The sequence below is a fragment of the Pelobates fuscus genome, chromosome 1 (genome assembly GCF_036172605.1).
Source record: "Pelobates fuscus isolate aPelFus1 chromosome 1, aPelFus1.pri, whole genome shotgun sequence".
NCBI lineage: Eukaryota > Metazoa > Chordata > Amphibia > Anura > Pelobatidae > Pelobates > Pelobates fuscus.
This window is the reverse complement of record NC_086317.1, coordinates 12,789,790-12,809,854: the sequence shown is the minus strand read 5'-3', so window position 1 is coordinate 12,809,854 and position 20,065 is coordinate 12,789,790. Positions and strand designations below refer to the sequence as shown.

The following is a 20,065-nucleotide window of genomic DNA, read 5'->3' as shown; positions in this document are numbered from 1 at the left end:
AAATTAGTGTGGACGCGGTGGCCTTAGATTGTGCAAAATAAGAAAACTGCTCTCTTAAAGGACAACCGTCATCTCAAAATGTTTTAATACAATAATTTTTTCACCAAGTTTTGAAATGAAATAGATCTTTATTAAATAAAGTATAACGGAAAAAAAACAAAACACCTCATCTCTACCTTTAGTATATGACAGGATCCTTCAGCCATAAACATGCCCTGTGGTTCAGACAATGTTTGAAAACCTACAGTTAGTCTCTATGGTATTCCGTGCTTCACTCCCTGCACAGAAACAGGGAAGACCATAGAGACTGTCTGGCCCAAAGTGAACGTATATGGCTGAAGGATCCCATCATATCATTAAAGTAGTATATAAACAGCATGCATGGTAGCAAGCAAATCTGTTTAAATATTAAAAATATTAATATAAAAAAGAACATTAACGGGCATAGGACACTAATCTTTACGTTTATTAGGAATAGAAAATCTACTAATTAAATCTGTTTAGCAATGTCCCTCATTGTGAATTCGTCCCCCTGGACTTTTGTGTCATTAAACCCAGAGGACACAATCATTTTTTTAAAAAACATTCTTTATTTAACCACAAGTACACAAGAATAACACATGTAAGAGACAGGAGGTTGCAAAAATGATAAAGTAAAAATGAAAGAGGGAATACGGTTTACAGGGTTAGTTCCCCATAATTAACTGTCGAAGAAACACATATACAGCTTGCAGAAGGGATACATCTATTGAAATAAATCTGAAAATCTCACTTTAACATATTTATGTTATGACAATATTTTATAATCATACTTTATTGGCCTGACTAATACATATAAACTAGTTTGTGTACATCCCCCTTCTCTAATCTGGCATTACAATCTCCCTCTGCTCAGATTTCAATAGAGATCTTAATTTAGCTAGAGAGATTAGTCAATCACGTTAATGATACATTGTTCTGGGTTTGCTCTCCTCCGGGTTCCTCAGATTGTGGCACCAGACAAATATTATTCCATATTCAATGCTCCTGGGTCTGCTCTCCTCCGGGAGTTTTAGATTGCGGCACACTTAGTTATTCCATATTAAATGGTCCTGGGTCTGCTCTCTCCTGGGTTATTCGGATTGCGGCACACTGACAGTAATCCCATATTAAATTGTCCTGGGTCTGTTCTCCTCTGGGTTCTTTAGATTGCAGTATACTGTATGTAACTGTTGGCAAGATAAGATGGATTGTCAGGAGAATGAGAATATAAACAAGATAGAAAAAAGCAGACAAAGCAAAGTTGAGAAGTGAAGAAATAAGCTAGACAAAAAAAGGAAAAAAAACTAATAAAGGTAAAAGAGGGAAATTAAACTAAAATAAGGGCAGACTGAGGATAAACATGAATGAAAGGGGGATGGAATTCAATAAAGGTAAATGGAAAATGGAAATAACTGACGGATGAGATGGAAATGAGGAAAGGGAACATGGGAGTGAGTAATCTACGAGGGAGATTAAAGGGACTAATGATACATTAGAGAGAAACAGAATATTCAAACCTAATTTTGTTTCTGGTAATTACTGTTTAAACAGTAGATTTTCATTCTTATATTAACTAAAATGCATATATTAAGCAATATGGTTTCTCCCTGAAATGCTAAGATTGCAGCTTGATTTAATGAAAGTATAATGGGCTCCTGGTACTCTGGCGGAGTACCTTCGTTACTCCTTGGCTTCCTCCATCATCTTCAGACCATACGCTATTGCCTTGCCGAGTCAAAACAGCACCGTCAGGAGTGCTCAGATTGATGTGATCAGTATTCGGATATGACCCAGTGATTATAGCCGTTATCCCACGCCATGAATCGAGATTACATGTAGGGGGTCAAAAGCAAATCTGACCATATTGCAGTCGGACAGGGCTATTTATACCAGACTGGGGTCATGAGCATACGCAGTATAGTACAACCAGCAGTAAATACAGTTCCCCATCAAGTCTTCCTTCATAATTCCCTGCATTCCTGCTTAAACAGCCCTCACCACACCAAAACAATCTACTCAGACTAAATTGTAGTGATTGCATCACTTGTTAACAATAATTTTATTTGCCTATTGAATTAATGTGCCATTTCAATATAATTAAAACCAGTTATAAAAGAAGGGAAAACCCACTGGAAACACTCTTTATAATAAAATAACGAATGCCTGATAAGACTACCACCCAAACAATAGGAACCCTTGCCCTGCAACTCTGGGTCCATGACAGGAGTGTATGCCAACTGCCCAGTAATTGCTCCCATGGCATAATATCTTACAATGTGATTGCCACTGTTCTCTCCAGATCTATTCTGTCCTAAATGAATCTTTTATGCTTTTAAGCATTTCTTGACACCAATTCTACTCGCGGGCTAATCAGGACCACCAGCTATTACAGGTAGGCAGACGAGTTGTCTTTGTGTTGTACTGCAATACAGACGTAGATGTCAAAAACCAGAAGACCGACACGAACTTCCTGATCTAGATTCTTTCTGTAAATGTGTGGCATGAATTAGAACACCAACCACATACGTGGGCTTTAAAAAAAAACGCACATTTATTAAATTATAATCAAAACCTCAGACATGAAACATATTTATTCCATAAATATAAAATACGCCTTGAACGTTATGAATATTAATACTTATAGGACAGATTATAATGGCCATACAATAATTTGTACATGAATAAATACAGAATGACTTGAAACATGCGCATGACTCGTGTTTTAAAATTGCTCAGCAGTTTTTGTGAATTTTTATTATTTAAGTAATTCAAGTAATGCTATTTTTTATATTTTAGTACCTTTCAGCTTATGACACCTAGGAGCCAGTTAAGGTCAGTTTGGTGATTCTGGATTTTCTTTTTTTGTAACGAATACAGAGGTTTCTATTTTGACTAAGTGATGCACCCCTAAAATCTACCTAGACACCCAGAGTAGGTGGACAACAATAATACCAAATACTAAGGCTGAAGCAACAGAGTTGTTGTCAAAACTGGAGGAAGCTGCTTTGTTTTTAATCAATTATTTTAGATTACATTATATTTTGTAATTTTACTATTAATATCTAACGTTTATATGGCATTAGTGTTCGTTTGAAATGCTTTAAACGTTACATCCATTGTATTATAAAACCTAACAGTCTTTAAAAGGTCCTTAGAAAATCTGGGAGGAGGTCAGTAAAGAGCCATGTTTGGATCCTAAATCCAACGATTTGTTTCTTTGTGACCCAGGAGGTGCTCAGTAACCATGTTTGGATCCAGGGATGAACCCAACATTTGTTCTTTGTGAATTGGGAGGAGTTCAGTAACCATGTTTGGATCAACGGATAAACCCAATTTTTGTTTTCTGTGACCAAGGAGAAGCTCAGGAACCAGGTTGGTTTCAGGGATAAACCCAATGTTTTTTTTCTGTAGGAGAACATCTCTATAAGGCAATTCTACCTCAAGCACAGTTTTCTTTTCACCTTTAAGAAAAGTCTGGAAGACTATCGTACAATGAGTTGAATCGATGGATGTATCCATGCTGACGCTCCATATTGTCCAGCTATTTAAAAGTTAGAAATGGAAATCAACAACCAATGGAACTACAGAAAATATGGAAATTAAGCATAGTATTTTATGATAATTGGTCTGTGTTAACCTGCCAAAACCTAGGGCATTTTACAGTTCAGAATGCTGTGGAATTATTGGCTGTCACTGCCACCATTTTGCATCCCCCTCTTCCTAGTTGCAATCCACCCACCTGCCATTATTTTGATATATTTCCCTCTCACATCTGTGACGGAACACCGTCACTGAGTACCATGCCCACATGTGCCCACTTGCTTGCCTGCTTATTGTTTTCAGGTCATCATGGTGGGAATCTCCCTATCTGTGTGGCTTTAGGCTTGATTGGAAGGTTGTGCTTGTGCCATTCTAAATATAGTGGAAATGAGGCTTAATTATTAATATGTGGGCGAGTATTAATGTTTCTTTTGGGTATGATACTGGAACACAAGGGTTTGTTTTCTTGAAGGCTGATGATCCTTAATATAGCAACGACATTCACTAATCAATTAAGTGTTACAGGCCATATGGTTGAAGTCAGTTAGTTTACATTAGAACTAGACATACAGGCTTTTCAAGTGTAGAATGTAACACCTTGCAGATACTTTGATTAATCAAAGGATCAATCTATGTGGTAAACCATCTGACCCCTTTCACATTCCTATGCAATTTACATTGCCCCTTCTGTCATCTGACCTACCAAGTGGTCAATTCATATGTGCACTACATAAATTACACTAAAATACAATGTTCTATAATGCAATGATAAATTGTGTACCCTTGCCGTGACACCTCCCCCAGATCCCAGCTATTCGAGCTTTCATGGGGATCTGAAATATTAAAATGTGTTTGTGGGGTGTTTTAAAATTGTGTGCTTTTTTGTACCTGTGAGATAATTGAGTTTGTACAATTCCTGACTCAAGGGGGGGAGGAAGGGCTAAACCCTGTTCCAGCTTGTTCCAGCATGGAGGATTCAGAGCCAGGACTGTGTGTGGTCCAGTCCCTGGGAGTGGATAGAGCTAGTCCCTTAGCCTACTCCAGGACGAAGAGGCTCTAGGACTGCAGTCAAGCCACAGCGTATGGGCCAGAAGCATTGAGGTTTTTCCCCTGTTCAAGCTAGGAGGCTGTCCCTAGCGGAGGTACCCTGCCGGGGTACAGGGTGCTCTGCTACAGTCTCAGTCCAGTTGTGTTTTTCTATGGATTAGTGTTCTTATTCTCAACTTTTACACTTTTTGTTTTCTGTTCTTGCTATGGCTTATGGTCATTCTGTTTCTCCAAGAACTGGCAGAAAGCTCAGTGAATAACATTGCCCCTGGGTGCTAAGTGTCAGTGCATGTTAAGCCCTCTGCTTGTTGTCATCTAGCTAGGTCCATTTTCCAAGGTCTCCATACCATCTCAGATGGCAGCCTGGATCAGTGCAAATCTACAATAAGATCCAATCCCTCTGGATGTAAATATTAGAGTCATAGTATTAAACCGTTATACATTTAGCACATGCAGCTCAAACACAGACATTTCAATGAATAACATACACACGTATCACATGGAAAAGAACTAATAAACACACAGAACTTCAAATATGCAAACACACACACACAAACACATAGAAGCGCACACACACACACAGTCACCCTAATGTTGGTGCTGCTTGTAATTTGTTTGCTATAAATGCTTCTAAATTAAAGTACCATAAAAATCGTGATGTGCTTTAAATAAAGCTAAGCACTATGGGAAATCATCACTCTGGGTGGCATTGTGACCACAAAAATGATAGACTATACAGAATGGCCATTTATTCATAAACTGGGGGCTATCCAACACTGTGTGTTTGACTTACATAAATACCACATGAATAAAACATTAAACTGAGTGAATACTAGTAAAAGATCCCTCTGTCTTACATCCTGTAATAATCATATACTAATTTGATAAATACCTCAAGTTCGGGGGGTGGGGCTTAGCAGCCATGGCGAATGGACGCTTCTGCTAGGAGCTCCGGGCGCCGACCACAACAAACGCCACAATAAGGGATACCCCACGGGCATCGGAACCCCAGAACTCACCATACCCCAGAAAGGGTGAGCAATAGGCACATGCCTTTCCTGTACCCGAAATCGGGCGGGAAAACTCGGCGCAAGTCCGGGGCCTACCCTGGGTACAAGACCACGCGGGCCGCAGCACGGGACTTGGAAGAAGAATTGTTAGAGCTCTACAGCTCCCCCTGGCTACCTGACAGGCCTCCACAGCACACAGACAACATAGGGCGCAGGACCCAGAAACCTCAGGCTGACCCCAGCAAGGACTCCCACGATATAGGGGAGATGCAACAGCGCCCGATGACACCCAAGATGGTGGCCCAGCCAGACACTGGCATGCACAAAGCAAAACCGCCAGCCGCCCTAAACGCAACCGGTGACGCCGATGCTCCCACGACTTTCTTAGAGGCACTGACTGAACAGGACCCTCACGCTCCTGCCACGAAACAAGACATCGCCAACCTCCTAAGGGAGCTGCGACAAATGTCAGCGGCCGACATAGACACGGTCCGCAGTGAGGTGGAGGCTCGCACGCAAGCCACAGAGAACACTGTTACAGAGCTCCAACAGGAGGCACGTGAAATGAGGGATCAAATGCACAGCCTACAGCACTCCCATACTTCCCTGACACAGCGGGTTGATATCACTGAGGACCGCCACAGACTACCCAATATCAAAGTCCGAGGTGTCCCGGATACAATAAGCCAGACAGAGCTGCCACACTACTTACGGCGACTGGTAGAAACGATCCTCCCACACTCACAGGCTAAAAAACTCCAGTTTGACGGCTGCTACAGGATCATCAAATCTAGAAGCCACTCACGACATAATAGTACGCTGCCACTCGGTGTCGGATAGGAACCGCCTCTTAGCAGCCATAAAGGGCAAAACCCCCATGGAATTTTTTTTCCAAGATCTTTCCAGGAATACCCTGCAATGGCGGAAATCTCTAGGGGCAATCACAAGCCAACTGAGGGCAGCCGGAGTGGAATATCATTGGCAACTGCCGAGAGCTCTCACGGCCACAACAGCAGATGGCAGGACTCTAAGACTCACCTCCACAACAGATGCAGCAGCATTCCTTCAAACACTGGGACTGAGCATACACCCAGAGCTACCTGGGGCTCTTGCCAACGCACAGCCCAACGCACTGGCTAGACAGACTCATCACGCATTGGAAGAGGGAGAGACATCAGCCGCAGAGACCTAATACCCTACACTGCCTAAAGCTGTTATTACTCTCCTTTTTGATTCCTTTACCACTGCTTACCATGACAACAGTTGCCTTAACTACAACTAAGCCTTTTACACACGCCTCACACACTGTGGAACGGCCTCGGAATACTCGAACCATGACTAAACCCACAGTCTCTGCCCCCACAGATGACCCACTCCCACACTAACGCCCCAACTTACCAAGCTGAGCCCCTACCCCCTTGCAGACCTCCTTGGTTAGGGGTAAGACATCTACTACACAACACGACAGGTACCACCAACCACACATATGATGGTGTTACAACGACAAAGTCAGACCCGATTACCTAGCGATAACTGACCTAACATACCACTCAACCCAGTGGTACCAACACACCTAGTAACTACACATTACCAAACATATCACACATACTCACAGACACGCACGAAGACAAAAATTTAAACGAGGCATTTTACGGTTGAATGTTTTATCTTGCCTTGATTACACGATTCTCTTAATTCTCAACTTACGCTATAAATAATGTATGTGTTTATCACTCTGCCTCAATAAAACAAAGATTGTAAAAAAAAAAAAAAAATACCTCGAGTTCGGGCTCTTCACTGGTTGTTTGATGAATTGTTCTCGGTGGTTTCCTGTGAGATAATAAGATATTTTAGTGGCAAGACGAAGGGAGCAGCAGGATACATGATATATTTAACCTTAGATACAAATTACATTGAGCAGCTATTGCCCTGCGCCCCCCCCTGCAGGTCACATAACTCCCCATCATTTACTTCAGGTTATGGGGCAGAAAATGGAGCGCTTGTTGGCTGGATCCTTGTTTAAATGATACTCTCAAGGTTACTAGCAGACCCCACCGCTGGTTTCAATGCATGGCAATATTGGTATAGGGGGTGCCAGGATGCGGGGTGTTACATTGACATCCACTGCCTGTTACAGAACTGTCTGAGCACTTTTTTTTCCCTGTGAGTCTCAAAGCACTTTAAATATATATAAACCAATACCAAATATAACCTATTTTAAGAACAGAAAAATAGGCTAAATAATAATCCACATTAAGCACCCTAAAGTAAAAATTTATAAAATTAATGTCTTTAAGACAAAAAACCTATACCATATAGATATAGTGTAAATAACATTAAAAATAACTAGCAAAGTGTTAACTTTGCAAATGTGCAACTTAGCAAATGTGCATTTCTAATATTCAAAAATCACTTTTTTTTAACTACAAAAAAGTCCATAAAAGTTAGAGCAGGCTTCTTTGCTCTTTATTTAGTATTTGGAGCATTTGTATGTATATATTGTAGGTGCTTCCTTTTTTTCTTTGATGCACTTGAAGCACTTTGTCCTGAATTTATCACTTTATATACTAGCACTATTTTTATGTAATTAAACAGTGGGTTTTTGCCTGACTTGGTTGAGCCCCTATTTACACTGACAGGCCATTTCTAGGTGATCCCCAATTCTACAACTAGGTTGTTGAACCTTCTATGTTAATAACGGTTCCCACCCGTGGTATTATCTGTCATGGTATTATCGATTCTCTCTAAAAAGGCAACCCTCTAGGCTGCTGTTTACCGGCCCTCATGGAAGATTATTTAAAGGAACCCCAATTATTTCAAGCCCAGATTAATACAGCCCTTGCAACTTCTGTGGAGAAAGCACAGAATGCCGTCCAAGGTCCATTTATGGTGGATCTGTTCTCCTCAAGGATGAATCATTAGGTTTCGGCCATCTTCAGCCGGCTGCCAGATTCCAGAATGTGCTGCGGTGGACACATTTCTATAAACTTTTTTTCTCCGGGGTACTTATGTCTTTCTTCCGTTCGCCATGATCTTGAGAGTCCTTCATTAGATAAAACGTCTGATCATTCCTTCTCCTTCTCTGCGACCCTCAGAGGAATCCACATCCGATGCTGGTCCAAGATTGTCTAAATCTGGTGGCTTTGATGAATTCCAGGGATCTTGGGATGTCCACGGGCTATCACAATCTGCTAAAGACCTCTTATGGGATTCTTGGACCCAGGCACTCATAGATGTCACCCCAACGTTTCGGCACCCTACTGGCTGCCTTTCTCAAGGGTATCTCCTTTTCTATTAGAAAGGCAGCCAGTAGCGTGCCGAAACGTTGGGGGGAGGTTTTGACACATGCTATGTACAGTTTGGCTTCTGCAAGAGATGGGGATCTCTATATGTTGAGTATACTAGCTTTGATGCATTGTGTCTGGTCATATATTTTCTGATATTTTGCGTTTATTATTATTTTTATTTATTTAAATTTGTATTGGAGTGTGCATCCTTAATTATTTACTATAATTGTGTATCTGGTCATTAAATGATCAAGGGTGACATCTTTTATCATCCTCACAACAGCAAAATGTATCCCATTAATTGTTTCTTTAATTGCACCTCTTCATTTGTAGTTTGCATTTTGAAGTGCCCTTGTGGTCTACGATATGTGGGATAGACATCTCAAAAGTTCAACAGATTCTGAGCACAAATCAAGCATTAGAACCGGTTTGATTGATCTCCCAATTCCAGCTTATGTCTTACAGTTCATACATAACATATCTCAATTATAATGTCAAATTATTGAACAAATTCCAGACTCACTAATTAAAAAAAATACTTTACAGAGAGGCCTTTTGGATCAGGTATTCTTATTATTATTTTATTTATATAGCGTCAACAAATTCCGTAGCGCTGTACAATGGGTGGACTAATAGACACGTTACATAGTTACATAGTTACATAGTTACATAGCTGAAAAGAGACTTGCGTCCATCAAGTTCAGCCTTCCTCACATATGTTTTTTGCTGTTGATCCAAAAGAAGGCAAAAAAACCCAGTTTGAAGCACTTCCAATTTTGCAACAAGCTAGGAAAAAAATTCCTTCTTGACCCCAGAATGGCAGTCAGATTTATCCTTGAATATTCTGTTTTTGCAAGTATGCATCTAGTAGCTGTTTGAACATCTGTATGGACTTGATAAAACCACTTCTTCAGGCAGAGAATTCCACATCCTGATTGTTCTTACAGTAAAAAAAACCTTTCCTTTGCCTTAGACGAAATCTTCTTTCTTCTAGTCTAAACGCATGACCTCGTGTCCTATGTAAAGTCCGGTTTGTGAATAGATTTCCACACAATGGTTTGTATTGGCCTCGAATATATTTGTATAATGTTATCATATCCCCTGTGACAAAACCATCCGTTTGTCTATTATGGTGGATTCGTCTATTTGGCTGTCCGTGCATATAATGGCTGTTTCCCATAGCCCAACCATACGAATGACTATTTTGACCGAACAAAGCTACCGAACGGATGGCCACCCAGAATAGAAGTGTGCTGCTGGTTAACCTCTTGATCCCAATTAGAACGTTGTGGTTAACCGCAGACACCTCTCAATTAGACCGACTTCAGGGTGGCAGCGGCCATTTTAAAACGCACGAAAGCCCAGCGGTGTTCAGCACGGATTTCATGGAACTAAAAACGGACACTCGTTCTGCCGAACACCGCTGAACCAACGGGTCGCTTAGCTGTCTCGACGATCACGTACGAACACCGGATGTTCGGGAGTTTTACTGCATACGAAAGTACTGACCTCAGGTAGCCTTCCCATGGAGTCAATCGCATACCGAAGGACTGTACGAACTTTGACTCCATGGCGATTGAACTATACGCATAGGATCTGAGCGCTATTCGTCAATTCGTCAATAATATCTGGGGATATGTGATACGAATGTAGAATATTCGGTTATTATAAAGTTATATATAATTTTATGTACTTTCTGCGTTTATGTTTAAAATGTGCGATGTGCCTTTGTCCTGGAGATAATTGCATTACTTCCCAATTATCTCCAGGGCAGAGGGGAGGGAAACATAATGCATTGTGGGAGAAGTCTGTGACTGTATGTCTGAAATGTACTTTTGTCCTACTGTAATTACAGTCTTCCATTTGCCCCCTAGGGGAGTGTCCCCCAAGTGGAAGACCCGCATAAATACGGGCGGTTAGCCCACAGTAAAGCCAGATCTTGTTTGACCCTCAATACGGAGCTTCTGTCTCGTTTGTGGGGAAGGGGAATTACTATTGGAACAGTGCTTTCGTTATTTTTAGCTGGGGAAGGAGTTCGACTGGATTGCTGATCGGGAGTTGCCGTGTTCGTATGCTCTGTTCGGGAGTTTGACGATCGGCTGAATTAAAACTGCATTTCTGGAGAAGGGGGATTATCTACTAAACGGCGGCTTTACCTACCTGGCGGTGAGTGTCGTAACATCCCCTCTCAGGCGACGTTTTTCTAAACTAAATAGGTTTAAATTTGTTAACCTTTCTTCATAGCTGATATGTTCCATTCCTAATTGTAACCAGACAAATGGATGCACAGGAACAGAGGGGGTTGAAGGCCCTGCTCAATGAGCTTACATGCTAGAGGGAATGGAGTGAAGTGACACAAAAGGTAAGGGAAGTATTAGTGAAGTAGATTGGTAGAATAGTATTCAATGAAGACTTAGTGTGTGTTGTTTTGGAGCCATTAACAGTTTAATTGCTCCAAAATGTAGTTAGATATTCTCAGTCCTAGAGGCCTCAATTCTGAATATGTAGTCATGTCTTTAATTTAAGTAATATTTGTTTTTATTTTTATTGGTTGTAATGAAATCGTTTTCCTTTTCTTTTCTCTTTTCCAGATTTCCGTTCATTGTCCGTTTGATGCTGGCTCCTCATCCTTTCACCACATGCAGGAATTCAGCCAACATTTAGGGTTACCACTTTAATAGATGCCATTGCTTCTTACATTACACCTTTCTGTGTTTAACCTTCTTTGTTATGGCAAGGTTATTTCACTAGTGCACCTTCTGTGGATGCAAATTTATTTTAGCCCACCGATTTTAATATTTTCTACACTATAGCACTTTATTAATACGTTTTTGAATATTATATCAGTTGTACTTTAATATATCTTTGCTAATTTGTGCTAGCACTTTAAATGCTAAATACACTTGCATGTGCTGTAGAACATGCACTTTATATTTACGATGAAATTCATCTTTTGCACAATAATATTGTTTTTACACATTAATTACTTAGTACCCATCACTCGGACCAAGTAATATAGTCTCACTACTTCACTACTATTGGTGTATATATTTTTTAATATATTTAAATGTATGAAATAAATTAAAGGAGCCATGATAAATTTTGGTTGACATATTTATTTATTTGTTGTATTAGCTAGAACTTATCTATCCCATTGGTTTTTTTTTCTCTCTTTCTTTGTGATCTTACAAAAGAGGATCCCTCATTTCTGTCCATGTTGTAATAATTTTTTTTTTTTGCATGTATCAAAAGTAATGATTCAAATGATAAAACTGCATATGTAAGCGTAATAACATATCTCCAGTTTCTGCATGTGATACAAAGGAAAGGTTGTATAAGTCATCTTCCTTAGACTTAGCCTAAATATATGTAAATGTCAGGATGATAGCAAGGCATTAGATAAGTTATGGTAGCCATATATGTCCAAATTACTAAAGTAATGGTAAGACTATGTATTCCCTCATATGCTAACGCTACGAGTTAATGCATTGTTAAGCTAAGTTAGCAGGTGAGTGATAGCATTGGTTGATAAAACATCAAAAGTAGGTGTATTGACTTAAATCCTAATTCAGCAAAAAATACCGGAAAAATAACATAGGCCAGCCCCTGGAAGTGTAGTCTAGTAGTTATATGTAAGCATCTACGTGAAAAACTGACAAGCATGAAGAGAGTGGTAGTCTCACCGGAGAAGCAAGTACATGTGTCCTAGGGAGTATTTAAAGTAATAACACGGCCTGTCCAGCCGACAGTCCCATAGCCCAGCAGGCACTCAGATCTTTACCAGTCCACAGGACCCCTCCCTCTAAAGTCCATACACCGGTCATCTCAGGTTTGTACGGACTTGTTGTTTCACTTTCATAGGGTTGTGACGGATTTTGGGGTTCCAACTAGTACGTTTTTTCTTCCTGGGGATATATATACAGACTAAGCTTCAGGTTGTCATATCTCATGTCATATCTAGGGGGCTACCTATTGGGCTATTTGAATTCTGCAATCCCAACAGGGCCATTTGATTTTTGGCTGTAAGTCATGCCCATGGGGCCTGCTTTCAGTCACTTACTTTCCTTTACTGTGCTTGGTATTCATCTACCTTTTAACTTTACTTCCCTTTTGGGAGTTTTGAGTTTTGTTCCTCATGGGTTACAATGGTCAGACATTTTGGCGCAGTAAAACAGTGTCTAACTTGGCCTTTGAGCTGTTTACGGAGGCTGAAACTCAGATGGTTTTGGTGCTTTTTTTTCTGAGGGCTATGATGTTGGCGTGGTCAGATTCCTTTTTGGTGCTATTCCCGATTGTAGTGTCGGCCAAGCTCTGGGTCTCAGCTTTGGCAAAGAAGCAGGTTCTTTTCCATGCAAAAAACCTTAGTGTGGTTCATGTCGTTAACCAGTTATCTTTGGGTTCTCTTCTGGGATGGGCTTTATTGCAACGGTTGGTTCTGCATTGCTTGGAATTTAATATTTGTTTGTGGTGCAGGTGCCAGGTGTGTCTAATGTATTGCCGACTATCTTTCTCGCTTCCAGGAGGATGAATTTCAGGAGGTGACTCCAGAGGCAGAAGCCTTGTGCTGCAAGTGCAGAGACTACGGTCCCATCTGCACTGTTGGGGGGTGTAACATCTCCCCTTGGTGGGTTAGGCTGCCGCTGGAGAGAGGGTGTAACAAGCTCCTCTCTCTGGACTGTCAACTGCCGCTGGGGAGAGGGGTTAACAGGCTCCTCTCCCTGACACTCTCTCTGCTGGTGGAGAGGGGGACCAGCTGTCTCCCCTTTCATTATTTTGTCCTGCTGCTGGGGTGTGAGACTGATGGTCTCTGCTCCCTGCAGGACACACTGCCGCTGGGGAGGAAGGACGACACCTTCAGCTCCCTGGGGTACACACTGTCGTTGGGGAGGAAGGATTGCACCCTCAGCTCCCTGGGGTACATACTGCTGCCGGGGAGGAAGGATTGCACCCTCAGCTCCCTGGGGTACACGCTGCCGCTGGGGAGGAAGGACGACACCTTCGGCTCCCTGGGTTACACACTGCCGCTGGGGAGGAAAGACGACACCATCAGCTCCCTGGGATACACACTGCCGCTGGGGAGGAAGGATTGCACCTTCAGCTCCCTGGGGTACACACTGCCGCTGGGGAGGAAGGACGGCAACTTCAGCTCCCTGGGGTACACACTGCCGCTGGGGAGGAAGGACGGCACCTTCAGCTCCCTGGGATACACACTGCCGCTGGGGAGGAAGGATTGCACCTTCAGCTCCCTGGGGTACACACTGCCGCTGGGGAGGAAGGACGGCACCTTCAGCTCCCTGGGGTACACACTGCCGCTGGGGAGGAAGGACGGCCCCTTCAGCTCCCTGGGATACACACTGCCGCTGGGGAGGAAGGACGGCACCTTCAGCTCCCTGGGATACACACTGCCGCTGGGGAGGAAGGACGGGACCTTCAGCTCCCTGGGATACACACTGCCGCTGGGGAGGAAGGATTGCACCTTCAGCTCCCTGGGGTACACACTGCCGCTGGGGAGGAAGGACGGCACCTTCTGCTCCCTGGGACACACACTGCCGCTGGGGAGGAAGGACGGCACCTTCAGCTCCCTGGGATACACACTGCCGCTGGGGAGGAAGGATTGCACCTTCAGCTTGCTGGGGTACACACTGCCGCTGGGGAGGAAGGACGACACCTTCAGCTCCCTGGGGTACACACTGCCGCTGGGGAGGAAGGATTGCACCTTCAGCTCCCTGGGACACACACTGCCACTGGGGAGGAAGGACGGCACCTTCAGCTCCCTGAGATACAATCTGCCGCTGGGGAGGAAGGACGACACCTTCAGCTCCCTGTGATACAATCTGCCACTGGGGAGGAAGGACGGAACCCTTAGCTCCCTGTGATACAATCTGCCGCTGGGGAGGAAGGACGGCACCTTTAGCTCCCTGGGACTTACTCTGCCGCTGGGGAGGAAGGACAGCACCTTTAGCTCCCTGGGTTACACACTGCTGCCTCAGGGGAAGACGGCTAACCTCCTCGGATGCAGCCTCTACTCTGCTGCTGTAACACTCTTTCCGCTGAGCATACTCTCCGTCCATCCTTGAGTTTCGCTTAGCCATGACCTGGTTCCAGATCCCCTGGAATATCTCCATGGATACATAACCCCCATACTGGGCCACTCGCTGCCTCACCTCGGCCAGCCCATAATCTTCAGCGTCAGAGCATTCCATACTTGTCTGCTCCAAGTCGCTAAATACCTCTGCTGCCAGGGGCGCTGCACGAGTGCTAACGTTGCCCTCAATTTGTAACTCCAAGGAATTGGTGTTCTGTAGCTGTCCTTCTGGCTGTAGGAACGATCCCACCGCTGCCACCAATTGTAACGGACCGTTTTGCTCAAAAGGGGATAAAAACCGTTTAGGCGATAATCCCCTTTTTCCTAGACCAGCAGCTACTGCAAACACCAATCTCCCGAACTGCAAACTGTACGAATTCTGGAAACTCCCGAACTGGAAACATACGAACCCTAGAATCAGCCAAACAGGAAAAGCATACAATCCGCTTACACTCCTGGCAGTCAGCATACAATCCAATTCCCCCAAAAACGAGACGACACATCGGTTTGAGGGTCAAGCAGAATCTGAGGTCCTGGCACACCCAGCCTGGTTTTTATTACGGTTGTGCACATACAGGATACACCCAGGGGGAGGCATAAAATAACCAATCAAGTAACAGTACAACCCACACATCCCCTCCCCTCAGATAAGCAGTTAACATAATTTATTACATACAGTAAAAATACAGTTTCCACACATACTCTGTAACTTTAAAACCATACATCACATTCACATAAAAATACATATCCACAATCAATCCATTCAGGGGAACAACATATTAAAAAATGGCATGAATCAGACCAGGGGTTCAAAAGTTAGTAAAAGTATCTTTTGTTCCCCCTGGCTGGCAGTATTTTAATCTGGCTCAAACAGTAAAAGTAAAACATCCCCACAATGCATCCTGGCTTCCTCCCTTCTGCCCTGGAGATAATTGGAGAAGTAATCCAATTATCTCCCAGGTCAAAGACAAAACTCCATTACACATGTGGGGACCTAAATACAGGATTATGTTTTAAAATATATAAAGTTACTTTTTATACATTAAACACAGACATGTAACATATCCCTAGATAGCTCAGGTCTGCGTGCACATTATTAGGTGAATGGCACGCAGACCACACAAATACAGTTTAATTGCCATGGAGCCAAAGTCTTTCCCATAGTCTTTCATTATATGAATAGGCTCCATGGCATAGCTATCTGGGGGTATCACTGCTCACACAGGGCAAGTACCGAATGGCTCCACTGTGTTTAAAGGGCCAGAATGAGTGACATGCACTCTGTTAGGGCCGAATACGTTTTGTAAAAGGGCCCAATCTCCCAGGGCCATAGTCCAAAGGCAAGAGGCGGGCAAGCAGCCCCCTCCAAGGACACGTGGCGAGGTCGGTTTCGCCACATCGAATTAGCCTTTCTTTCGGACTTGCGGCATCGAGGGACATCCGTGTTAGTGGAACAGGGTATGTCAGCTCTTTCAATCTTAATGCACTTCATGTGAGGGGAAGATGTGACTAAAGCATTTGTGGTTCAGCGGGTATTGCACTGTTGGAGACGTAAACTGGTGGCGGTCGTTAGGCATCCTGTATTTGTGCACTTTCTGGTAGACATAGGTGGGATCCTGCCTGCTATTTATGTTTTCCCATTGGAGGCAATTCTGTTTCGGGTAGCCTTTTCTGTGTGTTTTTATGCAACTCTATGCGTCGGCAGATTGGTGGAGTTCTAGAGCTCAGTCACCCCTTTTTAGGAAGGAGGTTCTTTAGTTTAAAAAAGAAGTGGCATTTCTAATTTGGCGATCTAATACTGATCAAGCGGGTAGTGGTAGAGTGATTAGGATTGGAGCGTCCATAATTGGAGATACGTTCCAGTGCATGCATATGGGTTATTATCCATTCACTAGAATGTTTATGTTCGTGTTGCGCTCGTTAGGAGTGGATTATACTGTATTGCGCTTGTTAGGAGTGGACTCCCAAACAAAAATAAAAAATGATAGTGGTTATTCAACTCATTCATTCCGCATCGGTCTGACTCTGCAGGCAAGCAGGTTAGGTCTGTCAGACTCTTCCATTTGGCTGCTGGGTCGGTGGGTATGAGCAGATTTTCGATTGTATGTTCGGCCTTTAATAGGTGCCTGGATATGGTTAATGTTCGGTTGATTTCTTTATTTATAGATATTCTCTATATGTTTGGATCCTTGGGCATTCTTTTATTTATTGGGCAGCTTGTCAGGAAGACCAGAGGTCGTATGACCAGGATCTTGGGATTACTCATCACCAGGTCAATGTTAGGTGGTGTGGGATCAGGGGGTTGCGCTGGCAGCAATTTTATCTGGAGAGATCGCTTCAGCGATATGTGATGGAACCAGTTATACTGCTGATCCACGCTGGTGGTTATTACCTGGGTCAAGAGCGCGCAACGCAAAAAGGGATATAATGAGGTGGATGTCGCTTCAACATGACAATATCACGATTCGTACAATGCTTGGGTGGATTGGTGACTCCTCATGTTGAACTAGAATGCTATGCATACTGATTTGGTACATCTAACTCATGTTGGTTTAGATACATTTAAAATGTGGTTACAAGCAATAATGACACAGGCGCTGGCTTTGGGGAACGCATCCCCCTCCCTCTAGTAGGGGTGGGGTCTGCGGTGGCGGGTTTCCTGCGCCAGCAAGTTTGGTAAATGAATAATACCCGGACGGGCTTGGGGAGTCGCAGCCTGAATTTGGTTGATGACGAAGGACAGGCTGAAGAGGCTCTGGAAGAAGTTTAAAGTGTACCTGTCTGCTGGGTAAAACCAGCAGCTGACAGTAATGGTTATGCTGGTTTAAATAAAGCTGTGGCCATTGCCCTTACCCACTTAACATGGTGTTGCGTTACTTATTGGGAATGGAAGGGTAACGGGATTTGGTGATCGAAGGAGTCAGCAGTCATGGCCCCGAATGCAGCTGGATGGGTTTGCACTGTTCGATATGGGGTCATTTAGACTTTAGGGAATAACCCGATAAGTGAATAATTCCTTACCTGCTTCTATGACGTTTCTTGATGTAAATGAAAGAAAGTAGAATAATAAATAGAATGGCCGCAATCCCCAGGGCACTCGGCATATAGATTTTTATTGGGTCTGAATGATGTTTGTCTTCATCTAAAAAAAAAAATGAATAAAAGTGAATAAAATATATGAAAATATCGTTATTGAGTCATTAACACTGTTTAATTTTACAAAAATTCCCTAAATAACATCAGTGTAATTTGCTTTTCATCAGATAAGAAGCAGTTGAGAGCAAAGGGATATTCAATATTTAGGAAAGGAAACTAAAGGAAAATAGGGAGCTAAAATCACATCAAGTAATAAAACCTATCTACTAATTGTCTACCGTATGGCACCCGTGTCAGAGTGCTGCCTGGAGCCATAGACGGGCCGGTCCTGGTGACCTGAGATCTGATGAGTATCTGGGTACATTGTGTGACCTGTAATCTGATATCTGGGAACATTCTCTGATCTGATGGGCATCTGAGTACATTTTATTGTTCCCTTATGTACAAATATATGATTCCCAGTGTATATATTAACTCCTTAAGGACACAACTTCAGAAGTAAATAAGTAAATAATTTTCCTTAAGGGGTTTAAATTTCATGTACCCGATACACGGAGCTCAATATTGTGATATTAAATCCAGTAAAATGTACCCGATACATGGAGCTCCGTATTGTGATATTAAATCCAGTAAAATGTACCCGATACATGGAGCTCCATATTGTGATATTCAATCCAGTAAAATGTACCTGATACACGGAGCTCCGTATTGTGATATTAAATCCAGTAAAATGTACCCGATACATGGAGCTCCATATTGTGATATTAAATCCAGTAAAATGTACCCGATACATGGAGCTTCGTATTGTGATATTAAATCCAGTAAAATGTACCCGATACATGGAGCTCCATATTGTGATATTAAATCCAGTAAAATGTACCCGATACATGGAGCTCCGTATTGTGATATTAAATCCAGTAAAATGTACCCGATACATGGAGCTCCATATTGTGATATTAAATCCAGTAAAATGTACCTGATACATGGAGCTCCATATTGTGATATTAAATCCAGTAAAATGTACCTGATACATGGAGCTCCATATTGTGATATTAAATCCAGTAAAATGTACCTGATACATGGAGCTCCATATTGTGATATTAAATCCAGTAAAATGTACCCGATACATGGAGCTCCATATTGTGATATTAAATCCAGTAAAATGTACCCGATACATGGAGCTCCATATTGTGATATTAAATCCAGTAAAATGTACCCGATACATGGAGCTCCATATTGTGATATTAAATCCAGTAAAATGTACCTGATACATGGAGCTCCATATTGTGATATTAAATCCAGTAAAATGTACCCGATACATGGAGCTCCATATTGTGATATTAAATCCAGTAAAATGTACCTGATACATGGAGCTCCGTATTGTGATATTAAATCCAGTAAAATGTACCCGATACATGGAGCTCCATATTGTGATATTAAATCCAGTAAAATGTACCCGATACATGGAGCTCCATATTGTGATATTAAATCCAGTAAAATGTACCCGATACATGGAGCTCCATATTGTGATATTAAATCCAGTACAATGTACCTGATACATGGAGCTCCATATTGTGATATTAAATCCAGTAAAATGTACCCGATACATGGAGCTCCATATTGTGATATTAAATCCAGTAAAATGTACCCGATACATGGAGCTCCATATTGTGATATTAAATCCAGTAAAATGTACCTGATACATGGAGCTCCATATTGTGATATTAAATCCAGTAAAATGTAGCTGATACATGGAGCTCCATATTGTGATATTAAATCCAGTAAAATCTACCGGATACATGGAGCTCCATATTGTGATATTAAATTCAGTAAAATGTACCTGATACATGGAGCTCCGTATTGTGATATTAAATCCAGTAAAATGTACCTGATACATGGAGCTCCGTATTGTGATATTAAATCCAGTAAAATGTACCCGATACATGGAGCTCCATATTGTGATATTAAATCCAGTAAAA

The 20,065-nt window shown here is 42.3% G+C and overlaps 1 long non-coding RNA gene across 1 annotated transcript; it reads right to left on the bottom strand.

The window, feature by feature from the left end:
- Nucleotides 1-1,136: 1,136 nt before the first annotated feature.
- On the bottom strand, nt 1,137-18,083 carry LOC134586437 (uncharacterized). Its single transcript, XR_010086573.1, has 3 exons — nt 18,012-18,083; nt 7,397-7,448; nt 1,137-1,208 (listed from the first exon to the last, which is right to left on the bottom strand). It is a non-coding gene; the product is annotated as an uncharacterized LOC134586437 (long non-coding RNA).
- Nucleotides 18,084-20,065: the final 1,982 nt, after the last annotated feature.